This window comes from Patagioenas fasciata, chromosome 14, assembly GCF_037038585.1.
Source record: "Patagioenas fasciata isolate bPatFas1 chromosome 14, bPatFas1.hap1, whole genome shotgun sequence".
Lineage (NCBI taxonomy): Eukaryota > Metazoa > Chordata > Aves > Columbiformes > Columbidae > Patagioenas > Patagioenas fasciata.
In genome coordinates, this window is record NC_092533.1 from 3,426,298 (window position 1) to 3,453,875 (window position 27,578).

Consider the following 27,578-nt stretch of genomic DNA (forward strand, 5'->3'; position numbering starts at 1 on the left):
GGAGAATTCCAATGGTCGTAAAATAACTCAACAGGTTCGCACTACTTGACACAAAAGCTATTTCTTCCTGACCTTTTGGATGCCGACTTAGGCTTTACAATTGGTGTTATCCTCTATGTAGCACTCAGTGACCATCTATGCAATAGCACCAAGGTTTGTCTGCTGCTCCTTCTTCCCCAACACTGCTGATTGCTTTGCTGGAATATCATTGTCGGGCTTACTTGAGCGAGCTCTGCAATCTTTAGAGGGGATAAAGAAAATAATATGAGACAATCTTGGAGAGGGAAGAAGTAATGTAATTATTGTTAATGCAAAATTCCTGTGAAACTGTGAATTATTCATGCCACAGATGATTACTGTTAATGATTAGCGCCTTTTTATGAGAGGGCTTGAGTTCACCCTTCTCTCCTGCTCCCTTGATTGTGTCTCTATTACATGTTGAGGCAAACTGGCAAATCAGTCTGTGCTCTTCAGATAAACTTATTTCATCCTGGAGATTTCAAACACACACAAATTTCATCTGTTTGGTGAGTACTTTGAGGGGCTGGGGGGAGCACCACGCTTTAACAAATCATCTCCTTTCCGTCACCTATTCTATAGGAGTTGATCATTAAGCTTTGTTAAAAATGAATCTGTTGTAGCATCTTTTTGGCAACCTCCATGGATGTGACCATGAACGGTTAAACATGGTGCACAATTCAGAAGTAGGTTGATGCTTGTTTGCATGGTTTGGCTGATTTAAAGATCGCTTTGGAAGGACAACTGTGTGAAAATATAGGGATGTCACCTGAGGGCAAAATGATGTTATTTTTAGATGTGTTTTAAAAATCACACCCACTTTTACACTAAAAACACCTTGTCTAAACTCTCAAAATTTTGTTAAAGGAAAGCATTATTTCCCTCATACACGGCTTAAAGTTATCCCAGTCTGCAAGATTAAGATTGTTTTATTACGTTCATGCTTGGTGGTATACAAAACCATTAAAACATTTGAAATTCCTTTACAGAAAAATGCAAATCATCCTGCTCACAGATGGAATGGTAGAAGAGTATTTCAAACAGAACACAGCTCAATGAGATCCTGATCTCGTGTCCTTTTACTTTTTTTTTTTAATACTAGTTTAATTCCATTGACCTCTGTGGCATTATTCCAAAGTTAATCCAAAGCAAATGAAATTACAATCGGGCCCACTGATTTTATGCTGATTTTAAATGAATGGGCAGTTGTTCTCAATGTAGTAAGGTCTGTTACGAATATTTAACCTCTCCTTCACCACTTTTGATCCTAGTGGCTTTATTAGTATTAAACTGGATCTTACTGGGTTGTTTGAAAACATTGTCAAATGCATCCCCATTGATTTGGTTTAAGAATACTGAGACAAATCTCAGTCTCTTGACATAAGACAATGTTTGGCACCCTGTGCTTTTTTTAGATCACCTGATACTGTTCTTTGCTTAAAATACTAGAGTTTGACTATTTTCAGTGACATGCAAATGCTATATCCAACAGGAATGCCCAGTAAGCAATACCTATTCATTTTCATATATTAAAATGATAAGTTTAAACGTTACGGGTCTTATCTTTAACAAAGTTCTCAGTATTTAAAGCAGAAAATCAGCATCTAATAGATTAAACAGTTGGCAAAAGACAAAAATAGCAAAGCAATTTTGTTCTCAGTAAGACAGTAACTAGCGGTGCGGTACGAAGCTCGGTGACTACCGGTCTGAATGCTGTCTGTGCTGGTGGTGACTCAGTCTCAGTCAGCTCCTAAGGCTTCTTGACTTTTATCCTCTGATGGTTGTGTAGGCACGTAGGAAATCAGCAGTAGCCTTACATATTTCTTAGCTGCTGCTTTACAAGAATCCCCGATTGTATAAATACTCTAGCTTTCACTTGTCAAAAATGCTACATAATCCTAATTGAACCTGAGATCTGTGAGAGCTCATAGACTTGTTATCGTGGGCAGCTTTTCTGCTTTTCTTGACCATAACTGTAATCTTTCTGTGCCTATTGATCAAAGGGCACTCGATATGTCTCTCTTTGCACCTTTTATTTAAATACTTTGACACCCGCATCTAAAAATGCACCTCAACATGCACAGTGTTTAGAGAAGAGCAGAGGTGTTTTTAAAATGGTGTTTCCACTAAAGGCCATGACACACGTGTGAATATTCATGGACAGATAAGTTTGTTTGCTGGGAAATTTTTCCACTTCTGGCTACCAATGCATTTGTGTATCATAGATACGGCTGACACAGGGGAGGTGGAGAAATACAACTCTAGATGAGTTGAGGTTATACACAGAGAAACATCTGCCCCATTTCCCCAAAAACAAGACCTACCCTGAAAATAAACCCTATCCTGTTTCCCTGAAAATAAGACATGATCTTAAGAAGTTTTGGAGAAATAAAAATTAATATATTTTTTTACATGTATGGCTGCCTGGACATTATTTAAACTGACTTCTTTTATAAACTGTAACTAGGGCTTATTTTTGGAGTAGGGCTTATATTTTGAGCGTCCTCAAAAAGTCTGAAAACTCATATTAGGCCTTATTTTCAGGGTACGTCTTGTTTTCAGGGAAACACGATAACAATGCTAAGTGAAGCCTTTTCTGCACTGCTGTGTGAAATGCCTTCTTTTCTTTTTTAGCTTCTATAGACCTTTACTAAGTGATTTATTCTCCATAGGAAGAAACAAGAACATATCAGAACTTATTTGCTAGGCTAACCTGATTCTATAGATGATTTCAGTTGAAATTTTAGATCTGGTTGATTCATTTTCACTGTTGAACAGATTGTGCCTCGTTAAAGACCATCAAGTCTATTGCAATTACTGTCACTTGTGTAATGCCAGTAACTCAGCATGTCAAAGTGCTTGACAAAGAACTGGGAACTGCAGGTGAGAGCTGGGAAGGGAAGAGATCCAGGATCTTCCCATGTTTCCATAGCGACTCAGTGGCAGAGTCACGCAGAGAATCCTGCTGGGTTTGTGTGCTGGTTTTGGCCACAATAGCATTAGTTTTGTTCATAGTAGCTGGTATGGGGCTATGTTGTGGATTAGTGCTGGGAACAGGGTTGATGACACAGGGATGTTTTGGTTACTACTCGGCAGGGCTTACACAGCATCAAGGCCTTTGCTGCTGCTCACATCACCCACCAGCGAGTGGGCTGGGGGGGACAAGGAGCTGGATTAAGAGCTGGGACAACTGATCCCAACTGACCAAAGGGATGTTCCACATCATCTGGGCTCATGCTCAGCTTATAAAGTGGGAGAGGGAAGAAGGAAAAGGGAATGTTCGGAATTATGGCATTTGTCTTCATAGTAACCATTACACACGATGGAGCCCAACTTTCCTGGGGATGGCTGAACACCTGCTGATGGGAAGGGATGAATGAATCCCTCGGTTTGTTTTGCTTGCATGCAGGGCTTTTGCTTTACCTATTAAACTCTCTTTATCTCAACCCGTGAGTTTTCTCACTTTTAGCTTTCTGATTCTATCCCCCTTCCCGTGGCAGGGAGAATGAGCGAGCAGCTGTGTGGGGCTTAGTTGCCAGTTGGAGTTAAACCGTGACAGTTTGGTTACATTTCGCCTGTCTATGACTGTCAGTCCAAGGATATAGCCCATTAATCTACTTTTCCATAAAGGGCCACGAAAAATTTAAATGGGGTTCATCTTGTAGAAGTACAATTAAAACATAATTTCTGATATAAATAGACTTTCTATTCGTTTTCCTTCCTTTGCTACTGTATAACTTCCCCAACTTTGCTGTCAGCAATAACACGGCGAGAGCTGGGAATTTACGTTGAACTGGCACAGAAACCACATTCTTTGCCCCTGTTTTTAGCATTCCCAAGTGCTAAATTTCAGACAGTTCGTTCTTCTGTCGTTTCTTCCTCTAGCAGCCGAATTGCCCATCCCTTGGGAATCGTCTCCCCGGGAAGGTTCTTGCCATGCAGCCGCTGCTGCTGCTGCTCCCTGGGGCTCTGCTGCCATCTAGCCACCTTCCCCTCAGCTCCCAGCTCGTCTTTCTTCTCCGGGAACCCTCCTGTTCCCCTGGGGGCCGAGGTGGCCCCTGCGAGCATGAGAAAAGACGAGTGGTCCTTTGTCACTGTCCCTAAGAGGGATGGCAGTGGCTGTGCGGCTGCAAGAAAGTGCCTTGCGCTTGTTCAGTTGTTCAACTTCTGCTTGAGGAAACTTGTGTTTTAAACCTTTGCATTGATAAAGCTCCGTCTAGCAATTTTGGTTCTTTTCACTTAAACACTCGCAGATACTTTATCAGCACTTCAAGCAGAGTCGTTCAATCTGTTGGCTCAGAAGACTTTTTGAAAGCGCTACAAGCACCTTCAAATTACAACCATACAAACTCCAAACAACAGCAAAACCTGTTTTGAGGAGAGTGCAGGTGCAAAGCTCCTTTCTATAGCTGCTGTAGATCTTGAAGCAACAGCTTGCTAAAGTATTCCATCAGAAAGACAGCATAAGGTGTATCGTAGTCAGAAAAACACATTCAATAAAACCAAAACAGAAAACAACTAAGGAAAGAATATGTATGTAAATATACAATAGAAAGCAATTATACATCTGTGTACGGTTTTAAAATGAAGTATTAGTTTTAAAAGTTTATTTAGAAGTACCCTCAGTTATCCAGGAACTTGCTTGAGTCTTTTTATTTACCATTTTACTTCTTTACCAAAGCAGCCAGAGGGAAAATAAATGGAAGATGATGTTCTGTGCAGAAAAGTGCCCTAGTTTAGCTGTAGCAATCTATGCATAACACTTTGGATTAAGTTCAGAGTGATGGGGACTGAGTTGAGCCCTGATTTTGGACCCCATGATAAGCAGCTCTCGGTACAGCCAGGGCTGAGCAGAGCCCGACAGGAGCAGGAACTTCCCTGCTGTGGTCTGGCTGATGCTGGACCCTGCCACAAAAGAGAGGACTTGTCCTCATTCTAGAGCACCAAGAATTTTCAGGATCTCTGCTGATCCCCAGCCCCATGTTTAGGAATTCTCATTTAGGAACATCACCTGGAAGTTTAGTTGGGGTTTAGTAAGCAATCCTATCATGTTCTGTGTTTCTATCCATGCTTTTTGGTTTGTCCCTCTAACACTGTGTTCTTCCTATATTTTCCATTTCTCACCACACTCTCACCCAACATCTCAAACCACCATGATCTGTCAAATCAAAATGAATAACAAATATTATGGCATGGTGATTCTGTATATTTTATTATTCCCAATAAGCCGTCAGTCACCTGTTGTCATCAAGGGTTATTGGACGTTTGAACAGGCTGCCCGGGGAAGTGGTTGAGTTCCCATTCTTGGTGGCATGTAGATGTGGATCTTAGGGACATGGTTTAGTGGTGGGCTTGGCAGTGTCCGGTTAACAGTTGGAGCTGATGATCTTAAAGGTCTAATCCAACCGAAAAGACTCTCTGATTCTATGAATATAAAACTCATCTATAGCTGAGATGCGTCTGGGGGAAGAAAATACCTGGACTTCCACTAGATGGTGAAGTTGTAAAGCTAAAATGGGATGAGAGAGTTCCCAGAGCAGGGAGAGACACTGGGACTCTGCAGAGCTGGGGCTGGGCTGGGTGCTGGGGCTCTGGGGGTTTGCAGGTTGCTCATCTTCCTCCCAGCACCCACGGATCGGGAGCAGCGGGGTCGCATGAGGGCATCGCAGCCCTGCGGTGCCAGATACATGGGGCACCGCTGAAATACAGGTTTTCTTTTCCTTCCCAGCGGGGAAAAAGGTGAATCAGTAGATAAATGGGAAAACTAATGCTGCGTATTCTTTCTTTAAAGACCTAGTTTATCAGGGGAAGAGTCATTAATCCCGTGAGGATTTGTCGACTGTCGTCCTGACCTTATAAACAATTTGGTTTTCAGACAGTTTTACCATCTGCGTTTAAATAGTGGGAGAAATAGACAGGAATAATTATACTGTACATGAGGCTTTAAAACAAAAAAATCACCCAACTTCTATCAGGGCCACTGAAAGAAATTTGCATAACTTTAGGTTTCCATTGAGATTTTTTGACTCATACAAATGAAAGCAAGATTTAGAAAGTTGAAGCTTGAACTGTCATTTCAGTTTGTCAACACAGGCCCCCAAAAAGGAACTTGATGACAGTTTCATTAAGGTCTTGCACTCTGTTTTGCTTTTAAGATGAAAACACAAAACGCTATCATTTTATATAAGTTCTTTATTTTGCGGTTATAAAATATAGTTCAGTCTTCCAAACGTTACCAAGAGTTCTGATAGCACAAGCTCTTTTTACACTGAATTTCCTGCCACTGAATGAGCACTACTTTATGCATTTCTGCATTTCCACTGTGTATAGTATGCATTATTCTAGTTACTGTCTAAAGTACATCGAAAGAGAATTATTTGTAGCAAATATGCATCCAACAGGCTATGCTATTTAAGCATTAAATATCACATCCTACAGCAGAGCCTGCTGCTGGTCACAATGTTTTAGAAGCAATTTTCAGACAAACTGCAGCCCCCTTTTACAATCTCTACTGTCCAGAAAAAATGGTTGAAAAACACAGGTTAGAGCTCACTCCATCACCTGTTTTTATTGCGTGTAAAAGCTGCTCCTGCAGACCTGTGCAGATGGTGATCCAGTGGCTGGATGGGACGTAGGATCTGATTTTCCCCTTTGCTGCTTGCTTCACTGCACAGATTTTGCTTTGGCTGCCTCGAGCCCGCATGCAGTGGGAAGCAGGATGCCATGTACCACCTTTCAGCCTTAAGCACGGCAAAAACGTTCACTGAGTGAATTGATGTTTACAGCAAGGAGTAAGTTTGAAATATCCCACAATATATGGTTGGTTATATCACACCCACTACAAGTATTTGTAAATATGAACGTTTTCAAGTTATTCAGGGCAGTATTTCATTAATGAAGTGGGGAATGTAGTAGCTTCTCAGACTTTTGAGTGCCTGTTACAATTAGATGATGGCTGATTTTCTTGAAGGTGGTTTATCTCTTTTCCTCATATGATCTGCAGCTATTAGCTATAGCAGCTCATTGCCAACAGAGAAACATCCTAAAAGTTACATACTGAGACTCTATACTAATAAACAATCCTTTTGTCTTGCTTAGAAAAAATATTTTGCTCTTAATTTTAGATGCACAAATCACAGATTTTCACATTTCTCTCTTGAAATATGTCAGGAAAAACTGCACAGGGAATTTGGGTCACAGTCATTCTGCGAGGATTCCTTTTCTTCCTGAATCCTACAGCGACAAAACCAGGCGGAGCAGAAAAAAACAAACCCTAAGAAGCAAAGATGTATCTCATTCTCGTCTTCCAAATTCTCTGGTCTTTCCCTCTTGCTTTGGGTGTGGAAGCCGGGATGTGCGAGGGTGGAGGGAGGAGTGATTATGAGTCTTGTCGCAGCTTCTTACTCCTCTCGCAGCAATTTTATGGACAGAATGGAGATACCTGGAGAGACAGATTGAGCTGCAGTAGTGCTTCTAACAGTAGGGTTCCTGCATCATCTCCCTGTTTCCAGCAACGAGCTTATATTGAAGGTGAAGTAGAAGCAGCTCTGTCTGCCCCTATGGGGAATGTCACTGCCACTGTCATTGCTTGGTCACCCTATTTAGCCTCTTATGTCTCAGTGCAACCAAATATAAATAAGAATTCCTCGATCCTCCCAGCCCCTCCATCCATCTTCTGCTGCCCCAAGCTGGTTGCAACCCAGCTCTGAGACTGCCATTCCTACAACATCCTTGTAGTGTTTACCTGGCTAAACCCCCTCCATTTAAATCCTCTTTGGTTTCTCAGTGCTCTTAAATTTCTGGACTGTATGCTCTTCGTTGGAACTGCGTCCTTGCGTGGCTTTCCTGCTCTTCTTCTCTCCCTACTCCCCAGTCTATGGAGAACCATTCTATTCTATTTTGTTCAGCTATTGGCTTTTAATTTAGGGTTTTTTTCCTCTAATTTCAGACCTGTCTCTCTGCACACTGTCCTAGATGATAGTGTTTGTCTCAGAGGTCTCCTCATCATTGTTTGCTGTTAATTTCTAACTAAAACCTATTCTGGTAAAAAATGAATTCAAGATTATTATTTATTTTAATTGTTACAAGTGACAAAAGTTATCAAACCCGTCAGTCGGCTTCTCCACAAGCTCTTTTGAACTTTCTCCTACACAAGCGAGTGAGACCAGACCTTGGTGCTGCCATTTCCTTCTAAACACTCTTCTCTTTCTCCCTACAAAATGCTCCTCGTCCCCAGTCCTGACATCTCCCTGACTGTCAAAATCATCCCCTCCAACCAATTTAATTTTCCACTCAGCTGTGGCTATTCTGTCTACACTAGAGGATTTTTTAATTGCTTTCTCAAATACACATGAGAATACCATAGCAACTTCTCAATGCAGCAAATCTGTTTCTTCAGTAATTATTACCCTAATTAACATCCAAATGTTAGCAATGCTCGTTCTGCTGATTAAATTTCCATTGAGTTCTGTTACTCACCACAATTAGAGCTGGATTCCAGACTGGTGAAGGTAGTCTCTAAATTAAGATCTATTTAATTGGTCTTCCCGGAATGCTTTTGCACTTCAGCAGAGCAATGTATATACTTGTATTTCTATTCATTTATGAGCACCCATCAGTGTTCTGCCACACGATGCCTCACACCAAAGGTGGAGCCAACAGGGCACTGTAGGTCAAAGACAATACTGGTTGTGACAATGGCTCTAAAAACTTGTAATTGATTTGCATACATTCCTTTCCCCCAACCCCCCATTTTTTTACAGGCAGCTCTTCCATCAGATATCAACATTGTAATTAATTTATCTGCCTTCTGTGTTGTCCTCTCTATGTTTCATTTCCCTCCTCTGTATTTATAATCCACAACTGATATTACATCATGTCTCTGTTTCCTATATTCTTTGAAGGAGGGACTGTCCTTATTTTTCTGTCTGATGTATGTTTGTGCAAGCTGAGTGGACTGCACTAGGTACGATGGCTCATATAGCATGAGGGCATTAATTCTCCTACTTGTCTGTCATCTGGCACCCAGAAGACTTGGATGCGACTAAATATTTGGACAAGGAACCATTGGGGAATTTACTATGGATTAAGGCCTTGTGGATGAGCCAAAAGCTTGAAACCTTTTAATACTGAATATCATTAATATCCCATATGAAAAGAGATTTAAAATTGCAGTTAAGACAATATAATTTCCAGCTGCTCTTGAAAGAGTTATTTTTCTCTTACACTTCCCATCCATATGCACACTGCCACCCTTTCTTTTGTGTCGGTAAAGGGACACAAATTTAGGACAGTAGTTAGGGACATGAACTGGCAGACTGCTGATCATATTCTTTGAGAAGGGGGATAATTTTCCACTGCTTTAACTCCGTGAAATAGCTCACCAAGAGGTCAGCCAAGCCCCAGCTTGTGCGCCAGGGAGGCTGGGACCACACAGCCCAGGGCAAGGAGCAGGGGGGACACACGGCAGCATCTTTTGGTGGCCACTGGCTCTTAGATGGGTCCTGCTGCAACATCACAGCAAACCCTGGGCCCACAGAAGCTGAAAGATAAGGACTTTGTTTAACCCCATCATCATATTGACAGCAATTTTTAAGATCAAGGAGTATATAGGGAAAGGAGATCATGGTACATGATTATTGTTCTAAGGCACCACTGGAATATAAAGAACCTTTATTTCTTGAAATTAAAAACTTTCAGGCTTCCTTTAACATTTTTTTTTTTGGAGAGAAAAAAAATAATTGAGATAAGTTAGATCACGTTTGTAGAGGCATTTTTATAAATACCAAATTATTTGCTCAGGGTTGTTTTTGGCAAAGCAAAGGTGCTTTTGTGCAACTGTTTTGAAAGGTTTGTGTGAGTCTAAATGAAAGAGAAATCCCATGTGATTGATGAGGAATGACAGATCCTGAACGATGGTTAATGAATCCAGAACAAGAGTCATCTGCTGAAGTTTTACCTCTGTGCAAAAGGCCAACACAGGTCTTGTCCTTTATTTAAATCTCGTGTTACGACTACTTAAAATGCTTACACTTGCAAACTTGCTTAGCACAGGACAGAGAATTTGACACGTAGGGAGCTGGTTGTCAGCAATCCCGCTGAATTATAATAATAAATGTGTGCATAGTTATTTAATTGAAAAATGTAGAAAGACTAATTACTTTCTAAGAACAAATGCCAGCTCCTAGATAAGCTGCAGTTGATTGTTTTTGAGGGTTGGGGAAGGAGGGGGTGAGAAGGGGGTTACCTGAGAGTCCCCTGGAGAGTGCTTAGCAAACCAAAAGCTGGAGTCATAAAATCACCCAACCTCTCCTCCCATCCAGCCGATGGTTAAAGGAGCCACTGGAGCCACACACAACCTGTCTCTCCACCCAGTAACTAATTAAAGGAAATAGATGCCTGAATGGCTACACAAAACTCTCTTCAGCTGTTCCCAGCTGCTTATCATCCTCACTCACCTCAACACCTTCTCCAGATAAACCATAAAGCCATAACAAGCCCAGCAGAACTGACAGTGAGTTTTCCCTTCATAAAAACTGAGCCCGGCATAATATGCAGCCACTCTAATAGCCATGCCTGTTCTTGCTAGCTTTTACCCTCAGGTGACAAACCATGGACTTTAAATCACTGGGTTTATTACTGTTTGCTCCTTCCTTGCTTTTAGTAACTCCAGGCAAGTGATTTAGGGCAATTATGCCTTATTACATATATTTATTCTTGATTCTCACCTGTCATTTTGTGGCCTCTATCTACTGAGTTATTCTCAGAGATACAAAGAGCCACTGTGTAGAGATGGCTTCTCTGGAGTCATGTCACATTTTGAGAGCATGACTTATCTCTAAGACCATGAAGTTAAATCCTCAGATTATGCAGAGGCTCATATTCAAATACTGACAGTAGAGACTTCAACAGTAATGTCTGAAGAGAGCATATCAGCACCATTTAGGTGTTTTGGACTGCTCTGGAAGTATAAATGGGGATTGAAACTGAATCCTGGGGTTTCTCACAGGACAATGTAAAGCACAGGGGCCATGTGAGCATCTACCAGGGCACTGAGTGCCAAGTGGGGATAACCTTCCCCAGTAAAGCAACAGTAGCGGTGATAAAACCAGGCTCACGTTGATCATCTCGAGGCCGGTCTGAGCTGTGCTAAAGCCTGGCAGCTTAAGCCTGGATCTGCAGGACTGGAGAAAGAGGAGAGGGAACAGCTCTATGCAGGTGGGTTGAAATTCACGGCAGCACCTGGATGTGCAAACATTTGTCTGTCTTTCTGTCTGTATGACCTCTCTTAAGCCCCAGGCAGTTTGTTACGCAGTGTCTTTCACAAATACTTTCAAACCTATGTGCTGTTGAAAGTGCACAAATTTAGGGACCTGCTAGATTCTGCTAATGAAGGTTTGTGGCAGTGGCCTGGCCACGTGTCCCCTTCTTATGCCGTAATGCAATGGGATCATCCTGTGCTCCTTCCTCTTACGTGGGGTCATGTCAGTGAAGGGGTTCCTGCATCACCACAGATTGATTTATTTATTGTAAATGTGTTCTCTTTACATGGGCATAGATCAAAAGTGGTGTTAATGGAGTAATAGTAGTGGAACGTTGGGTTAGAAGAAAGAAGAGTAAGGCTTATGTCAGCCTCCTAATAAGGACTCAGTGTGGAATTGCAAATGGGTAGGTGACAAAGGAAGCTGAGATCCCGCGTCACAAATCTGAACTGCTGACATTTTCCCCAATTCCTGTTTCATGACTGCAAGTGTCTGCTCAGGAAACGATGCTCTTAAAAAATAATCCTATATTTCTTTAAAAAAATCTATATCAGACATTTAAAATGTGCTTTTCTCTTGACTTAAATGTTACAGTGGAAACATTCTTATGTGTCATTATTGTAAAATGAAAAGAAAAATGTCAAGGCTAAGTCATTGCTGTCATTTATATGGCCCTGGGCTGCTTTTGAATTGAGAGATGCCAGCAATGGGCTGCTGTAATCTTCCTGCTGCAAGTTGGAGATCTGTTTATCACAGAGGTTGGGACGCATCAACCTTGTGCATCCCCCTAAACCCCTTTAAACATTCACTTAATGCTTACTTTAGATTAAAAATGAATGTACATAATTCCCACATTATTTCTTCACTTATTTATTTTTACCACAGTACATTCGCAAGGAATAATTTATTAAAAATGACTTTGATAAACCTACTGAACTGAATGGTATAACCATTTATCTTTTTTTTTGTCCTTTGGTCTGACAGGTTTTATGTTCTTTTCTTTTTTCCTTCATTAAGTTAATTTTGTGTCGTGAACTTCTGTGGAGAATTACAGTTATGCAAATTTAAGTAAATTAGCCTTCATTAAGCCCTGCATAGATGCCACTAAATTTTACTACTAGTTCCCAGGATAGCCAGTTAAAGTGAGTTTCAGCTTGTTTACCTTGAGCTTCATCCGATCGGCCATAAGCCTGAAAAATATTGTTGGGGTTTGGTTATACTGTTGTGAGACAAAACCAAAATCAAATATCACAACAGTATTCAGGACAGAATATTTAATTTAAAAGAGCAAACCAAGCACCACACACACCTGGCGAAGTCAGAAATGGAGCTACAGTTAAGTTGAAATACTTTAAGTGAGCAGCGCAGATGCAAATAACCTGAAGTGCCCCAGAGTGCCACCAGGCACTGGAGGCTCCAGCCAAATTAGCTTGTTACTGACAATGCATTATGTTATTTTAGCCATGCTTCTGTGACTCTGGCAGTGCTACAGAGCAGAGTTGAGTTTGTCAGCTGTCTCACACAGTCACTTGTTATCTTCACTACGGGGCTGGTGTATTTTCCCATGGGGAGGCTTTGCTGCCCAGGATCCTGGTGTGTGTCGAGCCTCAGCTCCATCCTGTGTCCACCCCTAAGCCTCATACCGATGTTTCAAAGAGCAGCAATATCCAGACACTGCTCTACCATTGTGCAAATCAGGCTTTTGGACATATATTCGGAGTCCTTGAGTGGTTTTTACCTCCTCTGTATGTGTAATTTCCCGTTACACCGTAGTGGGAAGTTGGCAGGGAATCTGGTGATCCAGTTCAGCACATGTAATCAGAGGTTTGCTCAGACATTTGAAGACAGGTATAAACCTTCTATCTCTTATCGAATCCTTTGTACATGGCACCTTCGGCAGTCTACAGATGCTCATCACATGAAGATGTGAGAGTGTTGTTAACAGTGACAATCATGCTGTTTAGTAAAATGGACAGGGGAAAAGCTACATCAAGAAACAGTCTTGATTCATCTCATCATCTCCCTCTTGGGAGGGTGGACCCTATTAGATGACTCAGAAAAGAATGAACATATCTGCTTTACACTGGAAATATATCAGTCATGCCACAAATTGTAATTCCTTTCACTTTCCCTCTGCTAGAATAATGACAGTGAAGGGTATGTTAACAATGTGATGTTCATTGCCCAGCTGTTTATTCCGTTTATTGTGTGACGATTGTCCCATCTCTGTGCAGAGAACAGGAATCTCAGTGTGACAGATTTGTCCATTTCTCGTTGTTGGTGGTTGGTTTTGTTTGGTGGTGTTGGGTTTTGGTGTGTTACAAGTTGAGAGGAAATGACAGTGACAAGGTTAAGTTCAGGATGCATTAGACAACCGCTCACCTGCCTGCAGAAGGAAGAAAGCTCTCTGAAGTTAAATGCAGGTTATATTAATGGGAGAAACAGGAAACTATTTGCTTTCTACACAACACTTCCACCATGACTGAGGGAATCTGTCCCTGTGTTTCTGAGTTAGGCTATAGTGATATTCTTGAGGACCCTGCATTAAAACAGCTCTTAGAAACTCTTCTCTCCTCATTCTGTGACAAAGGGGCTTTGTCTCTGTGACCTGCAGACCTCACCACAATAGTCCACATATTTGTAGCTAGTTAATTTACCAGCTGCAAGGCACCGCACACTGAGGATGGACCGAGAGGTCCTGAGAAAGGAGAAATCTCTTGGCCTGCTTGGAGGAAAAAAAAGGGTCCGCTTGTTTCGCCCTAATTTCTGAGTCGTGACATTTGCCTCCCTCTTGAAACATCAGCTGAGACTGAAGCTCCAGGTCTTGCATTTTTAACACGTTCAGTTCATCGGGACCTTATTTAACTCCGAGACCTCCTTTCTCTCTGAGATTTTGATTCAACATGATGAGTGCACTCTACAGGAACGAGGGATCAGTCAACAAAGTGCACGAGCCGGCAGAAGCCGTGGGCTCAGCCTCTCCGGCACCAGGCGCTGCCTGCAGAGCTTCTGCTCATGAGGACTCACAGTGCTCGAGACTTACCTTTTTATTCCAAGACAGAGTCAAATATGGGCTTTGCATCACAGCTTTCTTGAGATTGAACTATACATTAAAAGCCGCATGTATCCTCATAGACATTCAAAAGCAGAGATGCTTTAGCTCTACATAATCTTTTTGCAAGGGGTTGAGCTCTCAAAGCGGTGAGGTTTTAAAGCCTACAGAGCTATGATTTGAAAGATTGTGGTTTTTCTCTGTTTAGAGGGTGATGTGTGGCTCTATTCTGCTGAGTTGTGGTTGTAAACGAGCATTTTATAACTGTGGTGAGGAGGATATGGGATGTTTAATGGCTAAGTAAACAGGTTTGCTTTAACTGCTGAATAACTAGGCTTCTGGAAAGGCGGGGGGGATGAGAGAGAGGGGGAAAGAGAGAAAAGAATGCCAGAAATGTCACAGTAGTTAAAGATCTACTTGCAAATATCCCAGACACAAATGTCTTGCATCTCAGCCTCAGTTACAGATCTTGTTGGGTAGGAGAGCTGATCAAAGAGAGTATTTAAAAAGACACTTAAAGTACCCTTGATTTTAATAAAAGCACAAATCTGGATTCAAGATACAAGTACATCCTACTGTAAAAGCTCGTGTTTGTCATTCCTCTGCTCCAGAAAAATGTGTTTGTTGGTTTTTTTTAATTCCTCCACCGCATGCAGGGAGGCTCTATTGATGTTCAGCTCTGCAGCCAAAGAGGGTCGGCTCCCTGCTGCCGTGTTGGGACTGGTGTATTCCCTTCCAATTTCCTGTGTTTTTTCTACTTACTCTGTCTTCACCGCAGCTCTCACAACTCCTTTTGGCAAAAAGCTTTCAGACGTGTGCTCCTCCCTGAGCGAGTGAAAACATCCGTGTAGCACAACACCCAGAAAACAATCAAGGAATCTGCACAAGTAGGAAGGGGTCGCTGGTACCAGACAATACCAAAAGCAAGGTTTTCTCTTTGCAGAAGCCCCAGGAAGGTGTCCATCCTGCTCAGGGCACAGCCCGTGTTACCGCGGTCATGTCGAGGAGGGACATCTCATTTAAAGCAGCCACTGCTCCTGCCCGCTTGGTGCTACAGAACCTCCCCGGCACAACCCCACTTCTCCTCCCTTATCTCCTCTGCAAGCCAAGCGGCAACTTGCATTTTTCACTCAAAGATTTTAATTTACGGGATAAACAAAGCTTCACCCAAGCAGATAAATCATGCCTTGTGTCTGGAGAGACTATGTAATTAATTCCAAAGTCTTTAAAGAACACAACCAGAGTTGGCTCTGACCGGAGAGAACAGTGTGTGCTTTTCCATATATCCTGCGTTTAATCCTGCAAGATTAACACCTAGTTGTTCTTGGAACAGTTGGACCTCAGAGCTGTGTTTCAGCAGAAACACTCACTCTGGATGAGCCAGATCAGGCTCCGGAAGGCTGAGCTGTCTTGCTGCAAACTGGGAGGCCAACTCGCTACTGAACCCCATGACATTTTCTCTGAGTCATTTTCTGTTCCCGGCAAATGGCTTTGTTAATTGGAATAATTTTTTTTTCAGTGGTTTTCCCTCTTCAAGCTCTTGCTTTGAAAAGTTCATTGAATAGTCTATATATTTCCTACATTATAAATCTTTAATAATTTGCATGTTGACTCGTGGGCCCTTTAAGAAATATGTGTCTTTGCCTCAGAATTGTCACTATTTGCCCACTTGATAACCGTTTTTACTCTGGGTTGCAGTATTTGTGTAGTTCCCTTGTTTTTATTTGCGTGTGCTAGACCGTTGCCTTCTATAAGCAAGAAGGTCTTGTTTTTCAGGTGTAATCACTCTGAAGATGGCAATGAAATCTTAATGACTTACAGAGAAGATAAAAGTATTGAAACCATGGCAACCTCCAAAATTCCAAGCTGATGCCCAACTTTACTCTTTTTAGAAATGCAACCTGTTCACTTTGCACAAGCAAACCTAGGGCAGATGTAGCCTAAGAGTGAAGGACTTGGCTCAAAACAAACTAGAAAATCCAGCTACTCTGCCCATTTTCACATCTTTTCTAGATCCAGCATGGCCACAATTTCCTTTTCTTTCTGTGAATCTTCCAGTAAGTTTTCACACCCTCTGCTTTTTTTATCCATGTACCTAAGCAGAAAGATTCTGTTACAAGTTTAGTGGCTCTTTTTTTGTTCGATTCTGTGGGGATAAATTCAGCCAGAAATCTGAGACTCTGTCTCGATATAATTACCATGTTTCTAGGGAGAATATGTGGTTAGGCACGCTCTTATGCTCATAGATTCAGCACCACGAGGTAGATGACAAACACTTTTGTGTACCTTGAGTTTTGTCTGTCAACTTTGGTATGTTCAGAGCACTGATTTCCAGGCACAAGATACATCACAATTCACAAGCATGATGGTCAAGCGAGGGATAAATATCTGTGGAAGTGAGTGAAAAAGGGAGGAGCCTGTTTCAGAAATACCAAACTATAAATAAGTTTTAACCGTATACAAATTGTTTGTTCCTCTTGTTCCAGTGCTTCCTTTCCCCCTTTTTGGCATTTTGTGAGCCATGCATAGTGTCTGAAAACAGCAAAAAGCAGAGTGCATTAGTGTCATTTCACTGTTAATGCTGGAAGAATAATTGCCACTGAATCAAATGCTAAAATGAATCCTACATTAAATATTCACCTCCAAGGATGCCTGTTGATGGCTTCTGTCAAATAACCAGCAAGAACCTGTCAGTGGAAAGCCTACATACAAAGTCAGGCTGAGATACAGTTCACCTTCCCACTCTCCACTGTTTATATTGGGCCTTGTAATCAGTGTGTTTACAATGATGAATGCATCTTTTTGTCGGATTTATTTATAATAGCAGTTCCGTATGTAAGAAATCACGTGCGGAACGCTACGTGCTGCAAAGCTGTTTCTTTGAAAAAGGGGCTCCTTCACAAGATGACCGTACAAGTCTTTCAGAGGATACAACAAAAATAACAGATCCAACTTGAGCTCTTGCTACGCTCCTGTCTGCTTCAACCTCTACTATTTACACATTTTGGCATGTGAAGAAGAGGGAGTACGGGACAGAAAGAGAGGAGGGAATTGCAGATGCCCCAAGGCGGGTGTGCTGAAGAAACAGCAGAAAGCCACTGTTCAGAATTTGGAGTGTACCTGTGGTGGGGCGGAGGAACCAACCCAGTGTATCAGCCTTGCTTTGCCGAGCACTGTGTTGTCAGTAGCCCTACATAAAGCTACGCCATATCATATAAATATGATTCATATTCAAAAACAGAGAGATTTGGTGCTTCAGAAGAACAAATGCAGCCATTTTTGGTTTTATCCAGCAATCTTCTACATAAAGAAACACAGAATCCCAGAATGTCAGGGATTGGAAGGGCCCTGGAAAGCTCATCCAGTGCAATCCCCCCATGGAGCAGGAACACCCAGCTGAGGTTCCACAGGAAGGTGCCCAGGCGGGTTTGAATGTCTGCAGAGAAGGAGACTCCACAACCTCCCTGGGCAGCCTGGGCCAGGCTCTGGCACCCTCACTGAGAAGAAGTTTCTTCTCAAATTTAAGTGGAACCTCTTGTGTTCCAGTTTGAACCCATTACCCCTTGTCCTATCAATTGGTTGTCACTGATGACTCACATCATATTTCTTCCATTCAACTAGTTCTTTATCTGCTCCAGGACCAGTTTGCTGTCGTTTAGTGATGCTTCCTGAAAACTTCCCTGACACCAAGAGGTATTGATAGGATTAAATCAGGTTAAGTCAGGCGGTGCTATTTCACATGCTGTCCCTGTAAGGGCTTGCTTGGGCTGTGGGACTCAGTGGTTTCAACCAGCCAGGTAATGACATTTCATCTGGACAGTTCCATACTCTTTACACTATGTCCCGGCACATTCCAGGGTCCAAAATCACCTCTTAGTATGTTTTAATAATCCTGGGACCTTTAGCATACTGTGTCAGAAGAAAAGGAAAGGCCAAAGGCCCTGCAGTTTCAAAGCTGGAGTATTTTTGCAAATATAAACCATATCTGCCTCTTTAAAAACACAAAACTCTGAGGCGAAAACACCTGTAGCTAACACTTCATATTTTCTTTCAAGCCCAGGAGCCCTTTCTTTTCCTGTTCCCCCTTTGTCTGAGACTTGTTTGGCTCTGATTTTTCTCAGGCTACCTGAGGTTTTGAATTTTCAAGAAAAAGGGAAGCTCTAAGGAATGAACTTTTAAAGTGAAAATACAGCAATCAACAGCTACAGAACGCAGGACCAACAATTTTGCTCTAAAAAAATAATGTGGTTAAGAAGTGCAACTAATCATCTTCAAGCTGCAACTGTTTTCAGGTGCAATTTTGGCATGGAATACAATTTTCAAGAATAAAATTTTTGGTGCAGATATTCTCATGTGAGTGAAGCTGCCAGATTGGCTCCAAACTGCCCTGCAAGCAGGAGTTAGAGGACTGAATCCAGGACTGGGGCTGGGGAGAATGGGCATTTTCTTGTGGTTAGAAATGGTTGGTGCAGATAAATCAGGAAACTCAGTATGGAACTAAAGCACTTCATGTTGTGTTTGTTTACTTCTTACATTTGTGTATTAAATTAATGATGAAGAGGAAATAAAGCTCCCGTTTCAGAGTCAGTTCCCTCATTACAAAGGTTCTGGGGTCCTGATAAGTGGTTTCAAATGCCTCTGTTTGGGGATGTCTGGCTAGAACTAGGCAGACACATCACCATGAGCATCAGCTCTCACCCATCTCCCCTTCTCCAATCCATCTCATGATGATGGCTTGAACATTATGGCATGAAACACCACTTGACAATGCTAGATCTTTGACTTCTGGGAGGAGAAATTGTCATCTAGATCAGCCTCTGAGGTTGTGCTTGATTTGTACTGGGTCTTTGGTGCCAGTAAGGCAAATTTTTCCCTTTTGGAGTTATGATCTTTATAGAGTAATGGGCTGATTTGTCAGGGACCAGCAGTGCTGAAGGAAAATGGCTGAGAAACTCAGGAGGTGCCAAATAACAGCAAAACTTGAAACGTCAGCATTCTATTTGAATTGCTCACCAAGGGACTGTTTTCTTGAAAGTTGTTACCCCTTGAAGGTACTGTTAGTTTTGTTCAGAATCTGGCCTGCAGAGTTAGAAGCAGTATTTTAAGACAGTTTGAGCTATGACTAAAGTTGCTTTGTATTTTAAAGAATGCAACCCACAGCCTGCAAACAGAAGACGACGAGATGGGAAAAGGATGTCTCAAGATAATTCTTTAAAGAGTTCCAGCTGATGACCTCCTTTACTTACTTCTTTTGACTCAAAAAAGAGTAAATGGTGATCACTGGTAGAGATGTGACTGATGGACACTCAGTAACCTTTGCTACGTTATTAGTGGTTTCTCAGCTGTTCATAAGGGATTCATTTTCCAAGCTATAACAGCCGAAGTTTCTGTCCATGAACACAAACAGAATGTGCTCCCTGCTGGGATTTGAGCAGTACTTGCAGCTATGCAGTGCACTTTCCATTCTGCTTGAGGACGTTATTTAGTAAATATAACTCTACCATTTACATAAAGCTGGTTCAGTTATAATACAACTGAATGTCAATCTTGGCTGAAGGCGTCTGGTGAAATACTTTCTTAGAATTATTATCATCTTTGAGCCAGAATGATTTCATTTTCAGTGTGATGAATTCTCTGAATTCTCTACACTTTTTTGCAATTTATCGCAGCAAGAATGAAACCAACGCTGACCCTTTCTGCTTCATTTTAATAAACAACTCAGAAAAAGCATCCACTGAAAACTAAATGTTAATGCATTTCACTTCACGCCATTAATGAAGTGGAAATACTTTGTTAGTCTGTCCTTGGATAATGAAACCAAAAATCTCACATAGACCAAGGTCTACCAAGAAATGTGCGTTGTATATTGCTACCACAATTAGATTTATCACTTCAGGGTAGCTTGATGAATAACTAGGAGAACACAGGAAACTTCAGGTAAAATTTATGCTGCAATAAAGCAACAAAGTTTTGAAAACTGTAATAGGAAGCTGAGATTAGTTATGGAGATGTGATTCTGCACCACAGATTGCTGTCATTTTCAGATCAGATCATCCACTATCAACCGAGCTAATACACTGGATATAAACAGCAAATCAGTCAATCAACAGCAGTCAAAGAAGTTATGAATACACCGTGTACTCAAACATATGCTGCTTCAAAATGAAATTATGGCTTCTACTGCTAAGCAAACATATGACAAAAGAAAATGCCCGACACCAGAATATTAGCAAAATAGAGGGTTGAAAAATCAATACTTGCCTGAAATAATGGCTCTGTTCTGGAGGTGAAATAGCCATACGTATAGATGGGGTACAAAATAATAGTAGAAAATGATGTCATGGGCCCAAACCTGTACTTGGCTTACCTGGCTGTGATAGCCTTGTCCTGCTGTGCCCTTGAACCCCACCGGAAACTAAATAATAGAGTGGGAAAAAACAGGGTGTTTGAAAATCATGAATGTGATACAAATATCTCTTACTTAGATGATCTACTCAGTAAAAGACTGAAAGTGAAGCTGCATGATGAATGTGGAACTGCATTAGAATAATTCAGAACAGCACTAGTATAAATGGAATTAATAACTACTAGCTATTCAGATAAAGGGTGCAATAATAAGGAATTATGAATCAAATTAAAAACTGTAAAATGTAGCAATAAGAATTGAAAACCCTGCTTTCCAGATAATAGCTGTTTTTAATATACATATTTAAAAATGCTACTTTGAAATGTTTAATTTCTGTAACAACATGATAATATGCTTGTCTATGCACTGCTCTGGTTTGACTCTTAAAAGTGGGACATACTTTGTAAGTACCAAAATAAATTAGCTACTTTGCACTTAACCACTGTTCAGCCCCCAGTTTACAGAATATTTAGCCTCGGTGTAATCACTTGAGAGAAACATTGCTAATGTTATTAGTTCCAAGAAGTGCAATCAACTAACTTAATACTAAAAATTATTTAACAAATATTGTGTCTGCATCGCATTCCAAAACACAACTTGAGGGAGAGTTTATTAACAAGGAGACGAACAGAGAGACAAACCCTGAACTGTGTAACACAAACGTCCTCTTGATCTAAAACCCATTAGTGTGAAAGAAGTCTCTTCAATGCCTGTAATGGCTTTTGAATGAGGCTTGTATTGATTTTACAGTAAATGTAAGAAAAGCATTCCTCCCAGAGCCTGAGGAGCAGCAGTCTAAACCTTTCCTTTGCAAAGGGTCAGTTTCAGAAAAACAAGTCACCTTTCCTATTTTATAAAGCCATCTTCGATGGATGTTTCAGGGCAAATTCAGATTAAATCCTTGAAAACTTTGGAACTGTCACAGAGCCAAGCAAGTGTTATCAGAGAACCCCTTTCCACGAGCAATTCCATAGGAATAATTCTGAGAAAACTGGTAAAAACTGATTCTCACATAATTACTTATATAGTTGAGGTTTATTTTATTTCATATTCTATCACTCCCCTGCCCTAGATGAATAGCAATGATGTTTTGTAGATGGTATTTATGAAAGGTTTGAGCTGCAATTAAAACGCAGGTCTAACCCAAAGAGTTCATCAGCTCAGTTCAGTTCTGCTCTCTCTTCATTTCCTTGTGTAGATGCAGCACCACAAAAAAACCTGCTGTAATTTTAAAAACAGCGTATTTTATCAAGGCAGCTAAACATAACAAACTGTGTGTCTGAATGTATGTAGAAAGATATAAAACTTAAGACTTCTGTTAGGGTTAATAGAGCTTTTATGTATATTTTGCCATTTACAATGAAATCACTGAGCCTAAAAGTAAAACTTTAAAAATTGTAGACACTTGTCAACAATTTTCTACTCTATAAAAAAAAATGCTTGATGGTCAGTTCATGAACAACCACAATAACCTTTGCCAAATAGGTATTGGAAGTAGTTTGCATTTTTAATAGAAAGAGTGACTCCACATTGATTCAATGTTCAAACAGGACCGTCTTTTAGTGGTTAGAAAACACTTTCTTCTCACTGAATATTTATTATACCTCATTATAGTGAATGCAACCTCTAAACCTGCTCAAAAAAAAAATACTAGCAGGTGTTAAAGCCACATATTTTCATTCATTGTTTTGGTCTAGTGCTTTGGGAGATACCGTCCCTCCCTGGGGAACAGAGGTTGTATTTAAAAGCTGAAAATACTTGACAAACAATGTGAGAAAGCCGCTCTCACATGAAAGCCCATCTGGGAGAAGAGTTCCCTGATTAAGATGCGGATCTGAGGTGCAGTGAAATCTGTTCTTTGTCACATTTTCAGCTTGTAAGGATCATGCTGCTGTCATTGAAAACCTGTAACATTTGAGTTACGGTGCTATATCCATGTATTGGTTAGGAGTGTCCTGAAAAGTAAGTTCATAAAATCACATGAAAACAAAGCAAGAAAATGGATTTTCTTGGATCAGGTATTAGAAGAAGAATATTTTCTGTATATGAAGATACACAGTTGTGTAATGCTTGAGGTATTCCTCGGTGCCCAGATGTCTCCTGTTTTCTACCTTTTTTAACTCAGGACACCTGCTGTGAACACGTCTATTCCCTTTTTCCAACAGCAAGAAATGTAGACAAAGAATATTTATCTGTGCTACTTTCAAGAGGTAGGTTAATAGAATTTGCCATGAAATTGCCTGCCATGTGGATAATTAATTACATTAGTTACCTACAATCACTCTGATTTGTTTGTTGTTCTTGACGTCCGTAACGAGCACATACACTGACAGCTTTGGGAATTTCCACTGAGAAATCCATCACACAATCTGTTTAGTCCAAGGGCTGTGCTGCTGGAAGTGCCAGTCGAGTTAGAGATGATGAAAATGGACAGAGCTTATGCAAGACTTGGCCTCTTGCTGCTCTGTTGCCTCAGCCTACAGTAGACATGTGTATATGTATTGTCATTTAAGGCTTCCCATGAGGCTGTGCTATCCAACAGAAATCACAATGAGGAAGACTGTGTGTTTTAGCCACTTGTGACACAGAGTCTGCGGAAGTTCCTCCTAGAAAGCCAATGTCTGGGTGAAGAAGACCTCCTTTTCCTTCTTGGAGTGCTGGTGCGACTTCACACAAGCTCGTTTGGTCAGAAATCCACCGGCTGTCATTTGGTGCTGGTTGTGTAGACACATTGGAACGGGACACAGTTCCCATGGCAAGAGGAGCTGGAGGGCTCAGCTGCTGCCTCCTCCAGCATCCCAGGAGGGACCTCATCCCTCTTTGCCCAAAGGTCTACTTGGCTATGCAAGGAGAGAGAAAATGACACTTCTTATCCCAGCGTTTAATGAATGTGGATCCTTTGTCTCCCTTTGGTTACAAAGCCACGCACATAATTTAGGGTTTTTTTAATTTTTCCAACGGTTTGTGGCTATCTTACACACCGGACATTTCTGCTGTTACAACGGCTTTCTCCAGTCCCCAGTTCCACTCTTGCACAAAGACCAGTCGTGTCACACAACATCTAGTCTCAATGTGCTCATACTTTCCGTGTTTGGAAGAAACTTGCAAATTATCCAGAGATCATGTGAGTAGCAGTGGTACTTCAGCCTCCCACCAGAGGAAAAGCTCTTGAATCTCCTATGAGTCTCAACCAGATGACTGGCACCTGACATTTTTGCCTGTACTGACTGTGCCTCTGTAGGTGCCAGGGTAACCAAAGAGATTATACAAGACAAGCTTAAATGCATGCATGTCTTAAAATGATGTGAAAGAGAGGAGACAGCTGTTCTGAGCTGACCTAAGTACAGCACAAGCTTCCCACACACATCTCTTGATGCTTCAAACAATTGTCCTCCATCCACAGCATCCTCATGCAAGCATAGTGTGCACTGGTCAAATGTAAGTGCACATTTTCACCTACCATGTAAAGCAACAAAACTGGCCTATCAAGAACAAACGTTTTATTTGGCAGGTATCACAATTAGTGTCGGCTGATTTCTTAGTTAAAAATACTTTTTCATTTACGTGCGAGTGGATGTGCAAGGAGCACCTAATGCATTTCTCACATCCTTCTTTGGAAAACTGGTGTTTCTTAACATTGCATGAGCAGTGAAACCCCTCCGGCTCTGTATTTCAACTCTATTATGTTACCATTGCCCTTTCACAGAATGAAATATTGAGGCAATATTTTTTTAATGTTGTATAAATCTCAGAATATTTACACGTATGTATTTTTGTGTGTGGATTTAACACCAACCTTTTTAGCACATCACTAATGTTCCTGGTAGTGACAGCAGCCTGCAAACTTCATCCCAAAGGGTGCTACAATGAGCATCTTATCTGAGAGAGGGAACTCCTTGCAGACTTCTTCCAGGTATTTTTTGAGCTCTTGTTTTTGGACTTTCTGGCAATGAGCAGCTTCCACTGCAAACATGGACAAATGCTCAAAACTAAACACATATTTATGCCTAAATTTCAAGCTAGAGAATCAGATAACACACATTTTAAAGTCATTTAAGTTCAGCTCTTGATTTAGGTTTTCTGATTGCTATAATAGGTGCACAAACAGGCAAGTTTCCCTTGAGATCCAGGGAAGCGAGTCAGGACTGACAGTATTTATGAGCAAGAGAGAGAGGACAGTTTGAACTGAACCTACAGCGGGTGAAGCAGACCAGGATCCAAATGTGTGCATGAAGGTCTAGAGATGGGCAGAAATTGTGGGAAGCTCATTATTCAGGTCCTTCAGTTTCGTGAATTTCAAAGTTAATTATAAAATCTAATTTTTGATTAACAAGGAAGAGTGAATGTTTTAACATATGGTGCCAGATGTTATTACAGAAGAAAAGAAAAATAAAAAAAGAGAAAGTGAACAGAAGATTTCTGCTGCTTCTCCAAATATATTATTCTTTTCTCCTGAACATTTAATTAATTTAGACTTTTTTTTAATAAAAGCTCCTTTGAAGAGACTCCCTGTCCAGGATAAAGCTGTCCATCTTCTCTGAAGGAGGAGGAAAATGTTCTGATCTGGATTTATGAACCGCATGGTTCCACAGCTGGAAATTACAAAAATGTAGGACAGAAGTGACTTCTTATGACTTAGTTTCTTGGAATTAATCTAAAGGAGATATTTGCTCAAAGCTAAAACTCCTTTGTCCTTCACTTTTTCCAACAAATTTGGCAACAGTAACTTTTGACTTGGATGGATGCAAATCAAGAACATTTTCCCAAAATGTGTCTAGGGTTTTATTATATCTCTTAGTTAATAATAAAGGATGTGCATGATAAAGGCCCAGGTTTTATTCTACGATGAGTTTGATTCTGTTTGTCATAAGTTATTACAGCATGCCTACTATCTTAGTCCTTCCTAAGTAAAGTGTGTTTGTATATTGAGATTCTTAAGAACCTTAGCGATATCATCACTCCTTCCCTTAACAGAGCAGGGTATGATGCAGAAATGCCTTTATACTAGAACTGAAGAAAGATCCAGACAAATGCTCACAACATGAGGGACTTACTGCATTACAGATGTATAAATGTACTTCTGTGCCAGTTCTTTACGTGTTGGAGGAACACTGAAAGAACACGTATCTCATGACTTAGCCTCACTTGGAAACATGGTTTTCTTTTCCTATGTGGAAAAGCAGGTGTTTCAGCTGCTTTTCTATTCCTCCAGCTCCCAGCCAATCAAGCTAAGTCACCTTCAAAGGTCTTTTTGGTTCCAGGGAAATTCTTTCGGGTCCAAAAATACCTTTGTTTCAGTGGAAGATCAAGATCAGATGGAGGCTGAGATTGTTGTTATGGCAAAGTTTCTTGTGGTAATGTTGACTTGTCTGTTGCCCAGCTGAACAAGTTGCCAAGTTCTTGAGAAAAAGAGTCTAAAGGAACTAAACGTGTTACCTCATCAACAGCATCCCATTGTTTCACATTTGGATGTGCCTCCCCTGGAAATTCCTCACATTTCAAGCCTGTTGCTATAACGACTATGAAGTCGTCATTTCAGTTTCAGTGAAAACTTGTAATCAGTAATTGTGTAAGTTCACCACACTTTACATAATTCGTCCATCTTCATTCTGTGCATCCTTTGAAAGATACCGTATACAGCATAGTCAGAGGTTAAAACGGTATCCTGCTCCCTTCCACTTATTTTAGGCAAATTTAAGTCTTAATGTCAAGAGGGTTCAAACCAGCAGGTGACATTTACCAGCCAGGAGCTGCTGGGAATCCAGAACAATGTGCTGCTTGGCTTGCACACGTGTACTTGCACTATTTGATTTCCAAGGTGTTCATGAACAGAGACCACTGTTCAATATCGTTATTTCACACGGTAGCATTTGCACAAGCGAATTTGACAATGCCATCTTGCAGGTTTTTCTTGTATTGTTTGGATAATTGCATTGTCAGGAATTACTTATCATACATTTAGCACTTAATACCCATTTATTATGAGTTCATGTAACTGCTATTTAAAGAATAATACATGCTAACTCCTTTCTACACCATTTGATGCCACTTTGATTTTGTAATTGCTGGTTTCCTAGGATATTATGCCACAAAACCTGAAGAAATAATTGGTTGTTTCATTCCAGACAATACGTTTTGGAGTTGCATAGAGTTTAACTGGCAGATTTGTAACCGTGCAACAGAGGCATAAAAGGAGTGAATGCTAACCATGGAATAAGATTGCACAATGTAACTTGCTTAGCTACTGGTATTAGGCAGCTACAGTTAATGTTGTTCAAAGGAAAAAGGTTCTTTATGCAAATGTTATAAGTTTTATGCCTTCGGGGGATGCTCCGTGCAAGAATATGTCAGTATTGCACGTCAGCACAGGGTGGAACAAGTATTGAATGTGATGTGAAAAACAGGTGACTAAAAACAGCACCTTTCTTCCAATGCTCAGCTATAATTATGTTTTGTTTGCAGAGTACACGTTGAAATCTGCAGAAATAACTGCTGGGTTTGTGGGGGATTGTTTTTGTAAGCACGTAAAAGCAAAATGAAGGAGTATCTTGCAACTATATTTAAAGAGCACTATTTTAGCTGAACCTTTATCACTTGTTAACTCTGTTATCAAGTGGTGGTAAAATACTAATACATTTTTTTTCAGCATCCTTACAGTTTGCATTTGTTTTACAGGAAATCCTGTTATTTGATTAGAAAATGTTGCCACTTCTATCCGGTTTTAATTTGTTTATACGCTTATAATTAAGGTTATTGTAACTTTCCGTAGTAAGATCAGAGTTGCTGTGTACAGTTTTGCCAGACTTCAACTGGGCTGAAGTTCGTCATAGCTTTCAGATTT

At 40.8% G+C, this 27,578-nt stretch overlaps 1 long non-coding RNA gene across 2 annotated transcripts in view; it reads left to right on the top strand.

The window, feature by feature from the left end:
- The first annotated feature begins 434 nt into the window (after window positions 1-434).
- Window positions 435-27,578, top strand: part of LOC139829099 (uncharacterized) — a 71,388-nt gene continuing 44,244 nt past the window's right edge. For both annotated transcript variants that reach the window (XR_011741355.1, XR_011741356.1), the window contains exon 1: window positions 435-527. This is a non-coding gene — a long non-coding RNA (uncharacterized lncRNA). The remainder of the gene's footprint in view (window positions 528-27,578) is intronic.